The 15,428-nt window shown below is 42.2% G+C and overlaps 1 protein-coding gene across 3 annotated transcripts in view; it reads left to right on the forward strand.

Annotated features, from left to right (window-relative positions):
- Nucleotides 1–354: 354 nt before the first annotated feature.
- The window catches only part of LOC135548744 (calcium/calmodulin-dependent protein kinase kinase 1-like), a 137,691-nt gene continuing 122,617 nt past the window's right edge, over nucleotides 355–15,428 (forward strand). For all 3 annotated transcript variants that reach the window (XM_064978636.1, XM_064978638.1, XM_064978639.1), the window contains exon 1: nucleotides 355–596. The gene's annotated coding sequence lies outside the window, so the exon portion shown is untranslated. The remainder of the gene's footprint in view (nucleotides 597–15,428) is intronic.

Raw genomic sequence — 15,428 nt, forward strand, 5'->3', positions numbered from 1 at the left:
GTAATGGAATTGTACAGTATTTCAATAAAACATTTTTCAAGGACAAAATTACATGTATTTAAGTATTTTGTTGTTGTAGTGTGGACAGTAACATTATAACTTTCTAAAAAGTATACTTTAAGGAAAATGTTTGCATACATTGTTTTATGTTTATCTCACTTAATGTAATTCAAACGTATGAATTATGGTATCTACAATAGAATAATCGTGGTAAAAAAATATTTACTTGAATAAATGCATTTCTTTGCACGGTGTGGGAGTGCCAAGATGTGGGCGCGGTGGCTTCAAAACCGCGCCCCCTGAGTTTCAACTGGTGTATATATAGATCATTGGGTGTGAACGATGGGACAAATTTCAGCGCACAAGGCGTGTGTGTGGAATGATACGGGCGTGTTTCATGTTGGATTTATAAAAGCGGTTGTCCGACATAAAGTAATTTTCAGTTGTAGCCAATATTATTTGGCTTTTATGTTAGTGATTGAACGCTGTGTCACTGTCACAATACCGACGGTTCCAGCTGGGACATCAATCTTGTGCTCGAGGGCTCTCCAAAACATATTGGTCCAGGCGTACTGCTTATTCCGGTGATTGTTTCGGTGAGTGAAACTTTTTGAAATACCATTGGACACATTTGTTTACCCCACAATGTCATATGCCTGTCATAGCTTTCCTACTCTTGTACGGGCTTAAGGTATGGTCAATTGTGTAGGCTATTGCAGCATTTGGAACAAAAGAACCTGGATTCATGCATTAGGATACCTACTGTATACCTATGTTCGCATGCACTGTACATGTTGCCTATACTGTAGTCTGTTCTTCACACTTTTATTCTCCCTTTGTCTGAAATGTCAAGACAAGTTTACATGCGGACGAACGTCATGTTACAATGACAAATTGTAACAATTTATTACAATGTAGTAGCGCATTGACATTCAATTGATGTGTATGTTACGAGCTACGATTATTGCAATAGATAAAGCCATTTGTGCATTCACAATTTTGGCATATCAAGGTAATATAGAATGTTCTGAATGCTATAGCAGCATACTGTCCTTCCCGGTGGCGTTTTTAGCATGTAAATCTTGGTGGGGCAACAACAAAAAATAAGTGGGAAGCATGCCAGCAAAGCCACTACACAACACTACAAAATTGCACTATAACGGTGACAAACGGTGCCCTCAAACGGCCTACGTAAAGCTGTCCCAACAGCAGTCCCAACACCTGACTATCAGCGGAGCATTATCTGGCAGCAAAACAATTAATTTAGCATCATAGACTTTAAAGGAAACATAGCTGATGTGGCTGACTTGTTTAAACAAATGTGGTTTCTAATGACAATTGAGGTGTACAAGCTATGGCATAAGGGGACGACAAGCGGATAAGAGGCAATATAATATGTGTTTAGCACTTTTCAAATGTACAGCGACAGAATTCAGAACATGGTCCGTTCTTACAGTGTTCTCCCGGTACACCAAGTCAGAACTGTAGGATAAATAAAAGGGGCATATAAGCAAACAATGAAAACTCTTACAATATTCAATGATTACATTTCTCTAAAACAGTTTATAGGCTACATGTGCACCACCATGTCAGAACAGTAGGTGAAATTAAGAGGGGTAAATAGACCAAATTATTAGGGTGAGGTACATGGGCTACTAACAACTTACTACATAACATACAGTATTACTTTCTTAGCTACAGTATACATAACTCCCTGGCATATTACATAATTTATGCAGCATCATACAATACATTTTTGGAGTCACCTTGTTGTGCTGTGCTCACTTGACACTTGTCATCAAAGTCTGACATTCTCTGGATTTATTGTGCTTTCAAAACAACTGGAAACTCTGAAAAAAACAACATGATCCAATCATGATGACGTCATTGATCTTTAGGTCGTAGCTAGAAAACAGGCTGGATTTACAATTCTGAGTTGGATGACCGTTCAAAACGCCTTCTTAGATGGGAACTTCTAATGTAACTCTATGGCAGCACCCAAGGGGCTAGAATTTATTTGCTCTGTCCTTAGGCTTGGCAGTGACGTAGTGTCCCCATGAGTGACAGAACACTGAGCCAATCACGGCGCAACATTTTTCTGCTGGCTTGCCCCACCACCACAGAAAGCTCTGAGCTAGTCTGAAACACCTGCATTTTGGAGCTGCCTTACTCAATAAAACAAAAAGGAAACCATGTTTACATGTGGCTTTATTAACCTGGTGATATATATATATTTTTTTACATTGTTTGCAAACTGATACGTGACACGTATTAATGCCAAAATAACATGCAAAACAGGCAAGCCCCACCCCAAAAAAGGAATCATGTGTCCTTCATATGCATTTTCTGTCAATGTCCTAGCCCATTCATATACGCTAACTGCCTTAGCGCTTCTTGATGTTCGTACCTTCTGGCTGGGGGTTTTGTTAAGCGCTCTGATGCTTGCTCTAAACTAGGGGTGTAGGACCTACATTCATATAGTTTATTGACTGTGTCCAGCTCGCTAATAATCACCGAAATGAAAGCTCGACAGTCAGGGAGAATCGAAAATATATAATTTTGTAGCAAATTTTGACAGTAAGGAAATATAACCAATTTTCAGTGCGCCCATCCAGACCTCCAGAATGTGGACCTCAGGGCAAAATTAGTTTGACACCCCTGCTCTAAACATTAAAACGCATGGCTTGCGACACAGTTTTGGAAACATAAGGAAAGTATATTTCATATCAGCAAGAAATAATAATAATACTAAAATAATATTACACAACTTTATATGTTTAAGCGTTCCCACAAGGCCATATTTCCACATTACACGCTTGTTTACAGAAAGCAGTGGACTACCTGTGCTAATTAGCTACAGTATCTGCGTTTCCGAACACCTGTGTGTAAATGGAAAGAAAACGCCTGAAAAAGGTTGTCACTGAAAATTACTGTTGGCTGCAACTGTGTTAAAACAGGTTATATTTTGTATAATGTGGTATGGACCTATTGGGTGATGTCAATATTTGAAGTCAGCAAGTAGTGCTTCCTTAATTCACCATGCCAAGTCTCATTGATACAGGCTTTGTCTACAGTGCTACCCAATACTTGCATATCTTGGTTAGTGAGAAAACACAAGTAAAGCAGTAGTCATTATGCGAGTGGCTGGGCACTTAGCAGGGTATTCATCAGCAAAATAGTAATTTATCACGTTTTTGAGTCTTTGATACAGTCGTTGTATACTAGCCATAATACAACAGCAAAATACATTTCTGGCTATATAATGCTATATAAGGCTGTGCACTAGATTATTAATCAATGAGTCCATAATTGACCAATATACAGGCATTGTTTACTAGTCCTACCCACCACACCACAACACATCAAATCGTAACTACTGTGCTGCTGCTCATTAGGCCTTATTACCAATATGGCCTATGATTGATCTGCCGGGAGAGGAGTGTCTGATACAGCTCATTACATTCACTGTCATCACAGTGTGTGTCTGTCTGTGTGTGTGTTTGTGTCTGATTTGGTTTGTGTTGGCTGAGTGGGAGATGTGAGGTGTAGGCAGCAGTAGCACTACAGGTTCTGTGGGGGGTTTAACAACAACGGTACACGCACAGCAGAGTCAGTTTGTTAGCTTGCCTTATTCAAATCTCAAATGCACCCTGTAATTTGCATGACATTTTGAATGTATAAGTCTGTTATTGAACTCTCTCTCTTTCTCTCGCTCTCTCAGTATGTAGGATCTTAATTTGAGGCAGTTTGCTACAGCAGGAAAATTATCCTGCAGCAACAGAGAATGTGGATTGTAAAGAATGGCCATTTTTTTATAGGGGTTGATACATTTTTCGTTAGGGCAAATCAAGTCTGACATTTTAAAGTGGAAATTACAAACTTTATACGCTTTTAAACCTCAAATACACTACAAGTTTGTATTTCCTGCTGTGCAGCAATAACAGGATGATCAAATTTAGTTCTGGCATCTGTAGGCCTCTGTTCTGTATTGGTAGCATACAGTAACATTGGCCACTGAGATCCTCATTTCCAAATGAATGGTTTGTGTTCATTGGTGTGTATTTCAGGAAGCTGCAACATGTTTGTTTTAGTGCCTGTGTGTTTGCAACACAAGCCTCACTTGTTTCTCTACATTTATATTTACTTCCTGTAGTGCTGAGTGTGTAGATACAATAGGCAGGATTTGTTAAATATTTGCTTTATTTAACCTTTATTTAACTAGGCAAGTCAGTTAAGAACTCATTTTTACTTACAATGACTGCCTACCCTTAACGACGGTGGGCCAGTTGTGCTCCACCCTATGGGACTCCCAATCACGGCTGGATGTGATACCGCCTGGAATCGAATCAGGGTTTGTAGTGATGCCGCTAGCACTGAGATGCAGTGCCTTAGACCGCTGCGCCACTTGGGAGCCCCCAGGCTGCTGTAGCACTACTTTAACACTGGATGATCACATGTGCAAAGAGCAAGCTGCTGAGGGGAAACCATACAGTATCAACAGCTCTCTGGGCCTTTGTGGAAAACAGAGGGAAGGGGGTATAATAATGTGTGTGTGGATGACAGTCTTGCTTCCAAAACATCTATTCCCTTTTTTTTTAAGTAGATGTGTCCAAACGTTTGACTGGTACTGTAGTTAAAGGCATGTACTGTCTGTCAGATGTATGGTGATATCCCTGCTGTTTAGTGGACAGATCTTTTTAACATGACAGTATTGACCAGAGGATTTGCAGCCAGGGAGGGGCCAACAGGCTGAGCTCAGACTAGCAACAAACTGCATGACCATGACGGCTACTGTAGGTGGTGGAGGTATTTCCCTCAGGGCTTGTAACATTGACAGAAGGGTTTTCCACTCCCTACGCCCTCTTTTCCTCAGTAGCAACCTCACATCGTTGGTTTCAGCCATGATGATGAGTTAGTTTGAGACTGTTGCTTCTCCTATCTGTTTCCTTACCCGTGTCAGAACTGATAGCTTGACAATACTGAATGTTATCCCCTTTTTTCAATTGTTCAAGTGCTCTTGTACTTTTGGGTTTTGTTTTGTGTGCCTTGTTGCTGCAAATTATGCTTGTCAAGTTGGATTAAAATAAGTATCTATTGCAGACAATTAGGATTGAACAAAGCATATTAAGTTAGATGTACTGATATCATCATGAATTTTGTAATATCGAAGGGCACAATTTGGTGTAGCCCAAAGGCAAAATTGAGTCGTTTCATTTTACCGTCCAAAGGGAATGCATACAGCTGACTATACACTTGTATCCCCGTGGACCTGTTTGTATATGAAACAATCTCCATTCAAGCTGCAAAGTTGTCGATTTCCTCCATAACTCGATGTAATGGTGAGAAGGCAGAAGAAACAGGGAAAATATCCGGGACTAGCATTGCTAGGCATTAGCTACTTTAGCATGGTGGTGGAAAATTATGTTTCATAAAGAAAGTACACTTATTTTCCCCATTACTTCTCAGCTTCTCGGCATTAAACTGAGTTAAGGAGGAAATCAATACCTTTGCAGCCTGAATAGAAAAGGTTTTATGTACAAACTGGTCCACGGGGGATACGTGTGTATAGCCAGCTGCATGCATTCCCTTTGGACGGTAAGATGAAACCACTCAATATCGCCATCTGCCATCCTTTGGCCTACGTTTGGTGCAAAGCAGAGATGTAGGCATATGAATTGGGGGGAAATCTATACAGTTACATATTGCAATATTTTGGATAATGTTATATTGTTGACGCTAAATAATATTTTGCTGTACCTGCGCCAAAACGTTTCATCCTATATCTTGTTCTCCATCTTCTTTTTAAATAGGTAGCCAACATGTTTTCAGCACTTTTATTTCCATGACTGATCAAAAATCAGTTACACATACTCTCTGTCATCTCTCTGCAGCAGACATACTGTGAGCAATATGTTTGGAACATCAAATCACAATTAAATCGAACAGATTGTTTCCCATTTTAAATGACATATATCCAGACAAACTGTCCAGCTAAACTGTCTCTGCTTCCCAAGTGGCACCCTGTTCCTTATATATTGCTCTACATTTGGTCAAGGTAGTGTACTATAAAAGGGAAAAGGGTGCCATTTGGGACTCAACCAGACTTTCCTAGGGTGACCTACCCTTTATGTTTGATTGAAAGGCCCAGTGCAGCATTGCAATACCCAAATAGCCTTTTAAAATCCATATTGGGTTTTAGCACTTTATGTACCTAGTCTTTCATGTTGCTTGATGTTCATAGAAAAAAGCGGCCATGTTTCAATAACAGACACAGCCAGGATTCCTGGAAGTAAAGGTGTGTTTATGTAGCAACAACAGAGCAACTGCTTGGAGTGATATTTTTTGTGTTTCTGCCTGTCTATCTGTCGTATAAGGTGAACGACCTACCCACAAAGTCAACTTCATCACAGTATACTGTATAAACTACTCAGGCTTTTGGAAAATGTATTTGAAATGAATTCAGTTACGGTACATTTACACACAAATAATAGTATACTTGTTTGATTATGTCCAATTTGTGTGTGCATGCATGCATGTTTGTGTGTCTGGCTGCCTGCATGTGTATAAATGTGTAATTAAGGCACTGTAACAGGCCAGGGCGATGCCAGCCCAGTACAGCAAGAGTGTCAGAGAGCAAACTAATGAATTTACTCAATAAGCTCTACCCCCTGATGGTCTCCTAGAATGTGTCACAAATGGCACCCTATTCCCTACACAGTACCCTATAGACCCTGATCAAGGTTTGGTCACTTACCCCCTCTCTCCTGTGTATGTGTCTGTGAGTCTGTATATTTAATGTCATTGTATTCCTGTGTATGTGTTATCTGTATGGTTAGTATTTCTGTTTAAGCCCTGTGTGTGGTGTTCTGGGAGCCTCTTTAAAAGCTCTGATCTGATCAGCCTGTGTTCCAGTCTGTTTCCCACAGAGCCTCCCCCTTGTGCACCAGCGCTCTGGCTCCAGCTCTCGCTCTCTGTGCCCATAGATTATGCGTGTGTGTGTGTGTGATGTGCACGTGTGTAACCTGCGTCCCGGTCCATTTCAGGTAAATAGAATATTTATTAGTTTACACCTCCACCCCCCCAAAACACAAAATAAATAAACATTTTGATAATATTTTTTGGTGTGGCAGCAACGATTTAGCAGCAGCGGCACGGCACTGCTAAATTAGTATAGGGGGAACAGAGTGTGGTTGTTGCAAGACCAATTTAAAGGGAAGGAAGTTCAACTTTGGAGCACACTACTATTTCTCTCTGTGTTTGACTGGTTGTTCTCTGAGTGCCATGCCCTTTTATTTCTCTGAAACATTATCTGCCCTTGGAACCACTTAAACTGATAAAGATAGTACTTTAAAACCCCAACACTCATAACTTAATTTGTGTCAATGTTTGCAGGGCATTTGTCAAACAGACCCTGACATAATAAGCACTGTTCTGCTCCTTTTATTGGTCCGATAGTGTTTGCCCAATGTTAGGAGGAGACGAGCGTTGGCTGCCTGCTAATGATTGGGACGAGGTAGAACTACAAACACACTTCTGAAGTGTTGCCCAGAACAGGTTAAGTGATAGGCAGACGCCAATGAGCACAAGACAATTCCCTGAAGGATACTGTCACACCCTGATCGGTTTCACCTGTCCTTGTGATTGTCTCTACCCACTCCAGGTGTCGCTTGTTTTCTCTAGTGTATTTATCCCTGTGTTTCCTGACTCTCTGTGCCAGTTCGTCTTGTATGTCCAAGTCAACCAGCATGTTTTTCCCGTGCTCCTGCCTTTTCCATTCCCTTTTTGCTAATCCTCCCGGTTTTGACCTCGAGCCTGCCTACCACTCTGTACCTCTTGGACTCTGAACTGGTTTTGACCTTTTGCCTGTCCATGACCATTCTCTTGCCTACCCCTTTTTGGATCAATAAACATCTAGGACTCCAACCATCTGCCTCCTATGTCTGCATCTGGGCACACCTTGTGCCCTGATAGATACAACTTAATAAAGACCCACAAGTGTCCTTCTGAAGTACGAGATTGTTCAGTTCAGGCTTTCACTTAAATCTTCTTCTGACACTCATTTCTAATGCATGAACGTTCACAAAGCACCAACAATTTATCCTCTCCTAAGTGCCCTCCATTATGTGTCCCCAGCAGGGTCACCACGTCCAATTTGTTGTTTTCCCATGACAGGTAAGGTGAGGTTAGCAGGCTGAGGTAACAGATGGCTGTTCTCGCCTGTGTTTTGTCTCTGGTCCTTTGAACAATATAGGCCAGGCTCTATCTGTATTACTTTAAAATCCATACTCTCATTGTCTCCCCTTCATCTGTACTGATTGAAAAAGGCTTGACAGGTGAAAGCAATATAGCAGATGTTTCCCATTAGAGTGGTTGGTCAGTCCTTCCAGATTAGTCAAATGAAGGAGAGGAGCTAAGGAAAGGAAAGGAAAGAACAGACTTCTTAGACATCTGAAAAAAAGCCTAGAATCTGTCACTCAAGAAGAGCATGTCACTGAGAACTGTCTGGCCCACAAACCCCATGGCTCACAACATAGAATTTTGGCTCACACTCCCTCTGTCTCTGTCATTGGAATGTGTCTGTCGCTGTGGCCCCTTGTGGTTTTCATCACTGCACAAGCACAGAGAGATTCCAAGGCTTTTCAGGAGTGTTTATATACCAACTATCTTAAGTTTCGTGGTAGCGACTTATCCCGGGCTTACTAATAAAAGCCAGGATGTCGTAGATCTTGGTAGAGGTACATGGACGAGATTGGATCATGTTAATTATTAGATGTTTTTACACTTTTTAATTCACATCAAAGCTCTTTACCAATTAAACAACACTGAACAAAAATATAAACATTATACAGTGCATTTGGAAAGTATTCAGACCCCTTGACTTTTTCTACATTTTATTGCATTACAGCCATCTAAAATGAAAAAAATCTATTTAAAAAATTGGCAATCTACACACTACCCCATAATGACAAAGCAAAAACAGTTTTTTTTAGATGTTTGCAAATGTATAAAAAAAATTAAAACAGATACCTAATTTACATAAGTATTCAGGCCCTTTGCTATGAGACTCGAAATTGAGCTCAGTTTCCATTGATCATTCTTGAGATGTTTCTACAACTTGATTGGAGTCCACCTGTGGTAAATTACATTTATTGGGCATGATTTGGAAAGGCACACACCTGTCTATATAAGGTCCCACAGTTGCATGTCAGAGCAAAAACCAAGCCATTTGGTCGACGGAATTGTCCGTAGAGCTCCGAGACAGGATTTTGTAGAGGCACAGATCTGGGGAAAATATTTCTCTAGCATTGAAAGTCTCCAGGAACACAGTTGCCTGCATAATTCTTAAATGGAAGAAGTTTGGAACCATTAACAATCTTCATAGAGCTGGCCGCCAGGCCAAACTGAGCAATCGGGGGAGAAGGGCCAATGTCAGGGAGGTGACCAAGAACCCCATGGTCACTCTGACAGAGCTCCACCGTTCCTCTGTGGTAGAACCTTCCAGAAGAACAACCATCTCTGCAGCACTCCACCAATCAGGCCTTTGTGGTAGAGTGGCCAGAGGGAAGCCACTCCTCAGTAAAAGGCACATGATAGCCCACTTGGAGTTTACCAAAAGGCATCTAAAATACTCTCAGATCATGAGAAACAATATTCTCTGGTCTGATGAAACCAAGATTGAACTCTTTGGCCTGAATGCCAAGCGTCACGTCTGGAGGAAACCTGGCACCATCTCTATGGTGAAGCATGGTGGTGACGTTTTTCAGTGGCAGGGACTGGGAGACTAGTCAGGATCGAGGGAAAGATGAACGGAGCAAAGTATAGAGAGATCCTTGCTGAAAACCTTTTCCAGAGGGCTCAGGACCTCAGATTGGCACTCAGGTTCACCTTCCTACAGGGCAATGATCCTAAGCACACAGCCAAGACAACGCAGGAGTGGCTTCTTTGGGACAAGTCTCTGAAGGTCCTTGAGTGGCCCAGCCAAAGCCCGGACTTGAACCCCATCGAACATCTCTGGAGAGACCTAAAAATGGCTGTGCAGCGACGTTCCCCATTCCAACCTGAAAGAGCTTGAGAGGATCTGCAGAGAAGAATGGGAGAAACTCCCCAAATACAGGTGTGCTGAGCTTGCAGCGTCACACCCAAGAAGACTCAAGGCTGTAATCACTACCAAAGGTGCTTCAACCAAGTACTGAGTAAAACGTCTGAATAATTATGTAAATGTCATATTTCAGTTTCTAAAATCCAGTTTTTGCTTTGTCATTATGGGGTATTGTGTATAGATTGATTGAGGGGAACAAAATGTGGAAAAAGTCAACGGGTCTGAATACTTTCTGAATGCAATGTACGCAGCAATTTCAAAGATGTTACTGAAATAATTTATTTTATTCAATTGAAATAAATTCATTAGGTCCTAATCTATGGATTTCACAACTGAGAATTTAGATATGCAGCTGTTGGTCACAGATGCCTTAAAAAAAAGCAGGGTTGTGGATCAGAAAACCAGTCAGTATCTGGTGGGACCACCATTTGCCTGCCTTATGCAGTGTGACACATCTCCTTTGTATAGAGTTGATCAGGCTGTTGATTGTTGCCTGTGGTATTACTCCTCTTTAATGGCTGTGTGAAGTTGCTGGATATTGGCGGGACCTGGAACACGCTGTTGTACACGTCAATCCAGAGCATCCCAAACAATGGGTGACATGTTTGGGCCTCAGGATCTTGTGACGATATATCTGTGCATATAAATTGCCATTGATAAAATGGTATTGTGTTCATTGTCTGTAGCTTATGCCTGCCCATAACATAACCATGGGGTACTCTGTTCACAAAGTTGACACCAGCAAACCACTCACCCACATGACGCCATACACACTGTCTGCCATCTGCCCGGTACATTTGAAACCTGGATACATCCGTGAAGGACACACTTCGCCAGCGTGCCAGTGGCCTTCGAATTTGAGCATTTGCTGACTGAAGTCGGTTACGACGGTTTCTGACAGTTTGTGCAGAAAGTCTTTGGTTGTGGAAGCCCACAGTTACGTCAGCTGTCCGGGTGGCTGGTCTCAGACGATCCCACATGTGAAAAAGATGAATATGGAGGTTCTAGGCTTGCGTGGTTACGGGTGGTCTGCGGTTGTGAGGCCTGTTGGTCGTACTGCCAAATTCTCTAAAACAACGTTTGAAGCGTCTTATGGTAGCATTAAATTCTATGGCAACAGCTCTGGTGGACATTCCTGCAGTAAGCATGCTAATTGCACACTCCCTCAACTTGAGACATCTGTGGAATTATGTTGTGTGACAAAACTGCACATTTAGAGTGGCCTTTTTTATCCCAGCACAAGCTGCACCTGTGTAATGATCATGCTGTTAATCCGCTTCTTGATATGCCACACCTGTCAGGTGGATGGGTTATTTTGGCGAAGGAGAAATGCTCATTAACAGAGATGTTAACACATTTTTGCACAAACTTTGCTTTTTTGTTCGTATGGACATTTTCTGGGATATTTTATTTCAGCTCATGAAACATGGGACCAACACTTTATATGTTACGTTCATATTTTTGTTCAGTGTAACTACAACATAATTTTTGCAAAGCCCATGCTTTGAGTCCCCACGGTAACCAAGATTTCTGTAATGTACCACAAAACTCCACAGATGTGCTCACAGTCTGTCGTGTGGATGCGTATTTGTTTTTGGGTTGGGTGTTTAGGCAAGGCTGCACGGCTGGTGGAGGCTGTCTGTACGCTGTACGTGTGTGCGTGCGTGTGTGCTAGTGAGCTGGAGGGAGAGATTGAGTTCCGCTCTATCCATTACTTACATCCCTCCATCCCTCTGCTTTGGAGTCATAAAGTATGTGTGTAAACCCTGCAGTGGCATGGCAGGATTGCAGGCAGTCTAACAGTGCTTCCAGAGTGCTGTTGAGGGAGCGGTAAGCTGTTATTGATGACTGGGCTCATGTGTTTGTCATTTCAACGAGTAGAGTGCTGGGAGTCATTGGAGTCTGAAGGAGAGGAGGGTAGAGCAGGGCGAGCGGGGAGGGCCACACCTTGTTCTCTCTCTGACTGGCATTAACTATCATTAAGGCCCAGAGTTTTTCCTATAAAATTTAGGTCAGAGTTACTCCTGGGCCAGAGTTACGCATCAATCAAGCAGCTAATTTCTTCTATTTGGCCATTAGAAATGGACTGGGCTGACTCGTCAGATAACCAATTAAGACAGAAATTAGGATCTCTGCTCACTGTCAACGTGGAACATTATTTATTAAGGGAAGAGATGGATGATTTAAGGGGCTGTGCTAAATATTTTGGAAACATTTATGCTTTATAACTGGCTTTACTCATTAGTTTTATTTTTTATCTTAGTTTACCTTTATTTAACCAGGTAGGCTAGTTGAGAACAAGTTTTCATTTGCAACTGTGACCTGGCCAAGATAAAGCATAGCAGTGTGAACAGACAACAACAGAGTTACACATGGAGTAAACAATAAACAAGTCAATAACATAGTACAAAAAAAGTATCTATATACATTGTGTGCAAAAGGCATGAGGAGGTAGGCAATAAATAGGCCATAGGAGTGAATAATTACAATTTAGCAGATTAACACTGGAGTGATAAATGATCAGATGAACATGTGCAAGTAGAGATACTGGTGTGCAAAAGAGCAGAAAAGTAAATAAAATAAAAACAGTATGGGGTGAGGTAGGTAAATTGGGTGGGCTGTATACCGATGGACTATGTACAGCTTCAGCGATCGGTTAGCTGCTCAGATAGCAGATGTTTAATGTTGGTGAGGGAGATAAGTCTCCAACTTCAGATTTTTGCAATTTGTTCCAGTCGCAGGCAGCAGAGAACTGGAAGGAAAGGTTTTGGCTTTAGGGATTATCAGTGAGATACACCTGCTGGAGCGCGTGCTACGGGTGGGTGTTGCCATCGTGACCAGTGAACTGAGATAAGGCGGAGCTTTACCTAGCATAGACTTGTAGATGACCTGGAGCCAGTGGGTCTGGCGATGAACATGTAGCGAGGGCCTGCCGACTAGAGCATACAGGTCGCAGTGGTGGGTGGTATAAGGTGCTTTAGTAACAAAACGGATGGTACTGTGATAAACTGCATCCAGTTTGCTGAGTAGAGTATTGGAAGCTATTTTGTAGATGACATCGCCAAAGTCGAGGATCGGTAGGATAGTCAGTTTTACTAGGGTAAGTTTTGCAGCGTGAGTGATGGAGGCTTTGTTGCGAAATAGAAAGCCGACTCTAGATTTGATTTCGGATTGGAGCTGTTATTTAACCAGGTAGGCTAGTTGAGAACAAGTTCTCATTTACAACTGCGACCTGGCCAAGATAAAGCAAAGCAGTGCGACACAAACAACACCACAAGGAATCTGTACAGCCATATATCCAATATAGTTTATAAAATGAATTGAGGCATTGAACAAATTTCAAATAAGACCGCTAGATGCTAACAAACTCTAACAAATTCTAACAAACGAATACAACGTTGCTATAGCCTACACAATTCCACAGATTATTTTACCAGACTCACAACATTTTCCTTTCTTTCTGTGCCACCAAACGTTTGCAAATGTTTGCGTACTACTACTATTAAAGTGAACAGGTTTAAGCTACTAATGGAACATTATGAAACAGTGTTAACTAATTTTGGTAGCCATCTAGATGTCACCGTGAAACGGTCAACTCAATGGGGAGAGCATGAAAGGCAACAGCACCAGAACACATTTCCTCCTTAGCTGTTTTACAACCCTGTGTGATTCGGTTCACTCCGCTGTTAACATACGTCATTATTTTGCAGGCCAGGAGTGTCTGTATAGCCTCTCCCCGCTAACTATTTGTTTAATTTGAACAACATTGTTCCGTAATGTTACACCTTCTACTTTACTAGTAGTATGCAAATGTTTGGTGGCACAGAAAGACCCTCAGACTCCCTTGATTGATACAGTATGTTTCCCTACTGAAGACTCCAAAACCAGCCTGCTTTAACAAACCCCACAAGCAGTCAACCATTCTCTACAGGCAGTCAGACAGTTTCTCAGTCTTTCAGTCAACCAGTTGGTCTCTCAATCAGTCAGTCAGGCAGGCAGACAGAATAAGCTGGTGCTAGTCTCTCCAGAGCAGGCTCATTATCCATCATGGTTGGCCTTGGACAGGCTTGCTTGGTTCACACCATTGATTGACATCTGACAGGCAGCCTGGCTAGCCTAGTGCTAACAGGGATGACTCAGGATGAAGCATTATGGGGCATTGTGATACATGGCTATCCTAGACTTAACAGAGATGACACTGCATGGTGGGGCATTGCGATAGCGGCTAGCCTAGCCCTAACAGGGATGATGGAAGATGGAACATGATGGGGCATTGTGATAGGGCTAGGCTAGCCAGCTAACAGGGATGACACAGGATGGAGCATGGTGGGGCATTGACTTGGCTAGCCAAGCCCTAGTCTCGTGTAGCCATATCTCAAAAACACATTGTTGTCACGCTGGTCCTTTGGAGCTCTGGAGGATTTTGTATTAGCCGAAATGGCTAGAATAGTCCGCTGGCTTCCAGCGACTACATTTTTATTGGATGTTTCATTTCAAGAACCCTCCTCCACATGCACGTAGAAGGGGTGCTGCGTCGTCACGTTATGTTCGTCACTATTTTCTGACCAATCGAGTCGAAGGCATTACAACTTCACTGCTTGAAAACTACCCAGAGGCTATGGTAAAAGTCGAGTTTATCAAGTGTAGCCGACAGCCAGCAATTGATTGAAATTAAGTCACCACAAACACTGCATATATCAACTTATTAATATTAATATATTATATTAATCAGCCCAAACAAGGCATTTGATTTGTTTGATGTGTTGCAAGGCGTCATTGATTTACACCAGGCTACTTCCTGCTATTGACTTCACCAGGCTTTCAAATAGGGAAGCCTGGTTCTCGATGAGGCTAGCCTAGCCCTCCATAGGGATGAGAGAGGATGGCGCTCAGCAATAGCAGGGCATTCTGCCACTGGGAAGGATTTAGACAGTACAAAGGATCGGTCCCTGGAAGACTAACAAAGATAGTGATTCTGCTTTGTGGATGACTAAGTCTTCGCATTTTCGGTTTAGAGGATTCTTGCCACATGTTTAACTAACAGATACTTGCTGTTTAGGTCTATTCCTGTCGTGTAGATAAGAGATTGGATGTGTGCAGTCAGTGTAGCGTCTCTGTTATTTTCCTGGCTTGGCTGGTACCTCATCTAAAACCCACTGGGTCTCCCACTGCACCATAGCTGGGTTTCCTAGACATAGTTCCCCCCTTACTATCCTTATGTAGCATCCATCATGAGAATGCAGTTCTATAAGTGTACACTCAGGCATGGAACTTCCACACCCACCTGTCGAGAGAGAAGCCTGATGACATACTCAGATTCCCACTGCCC

Source organism: Oncorhynchus masou, chromosome 11 (genome assembly GCF_036934945.1).
Source record: "Oncorhynchus masou masou isolate Uvic2021 chromosome 11, UVic_Omas_1.1, whole genome shotgun sequence".
Taxonomy (NCBI): domain Eukaryota; kingdom Metazoa; phylum Chordata; class Actinopteri; order Salmoniformes; family Salmonidae; genus Oncorhynchus; species Oncorhynchus masou.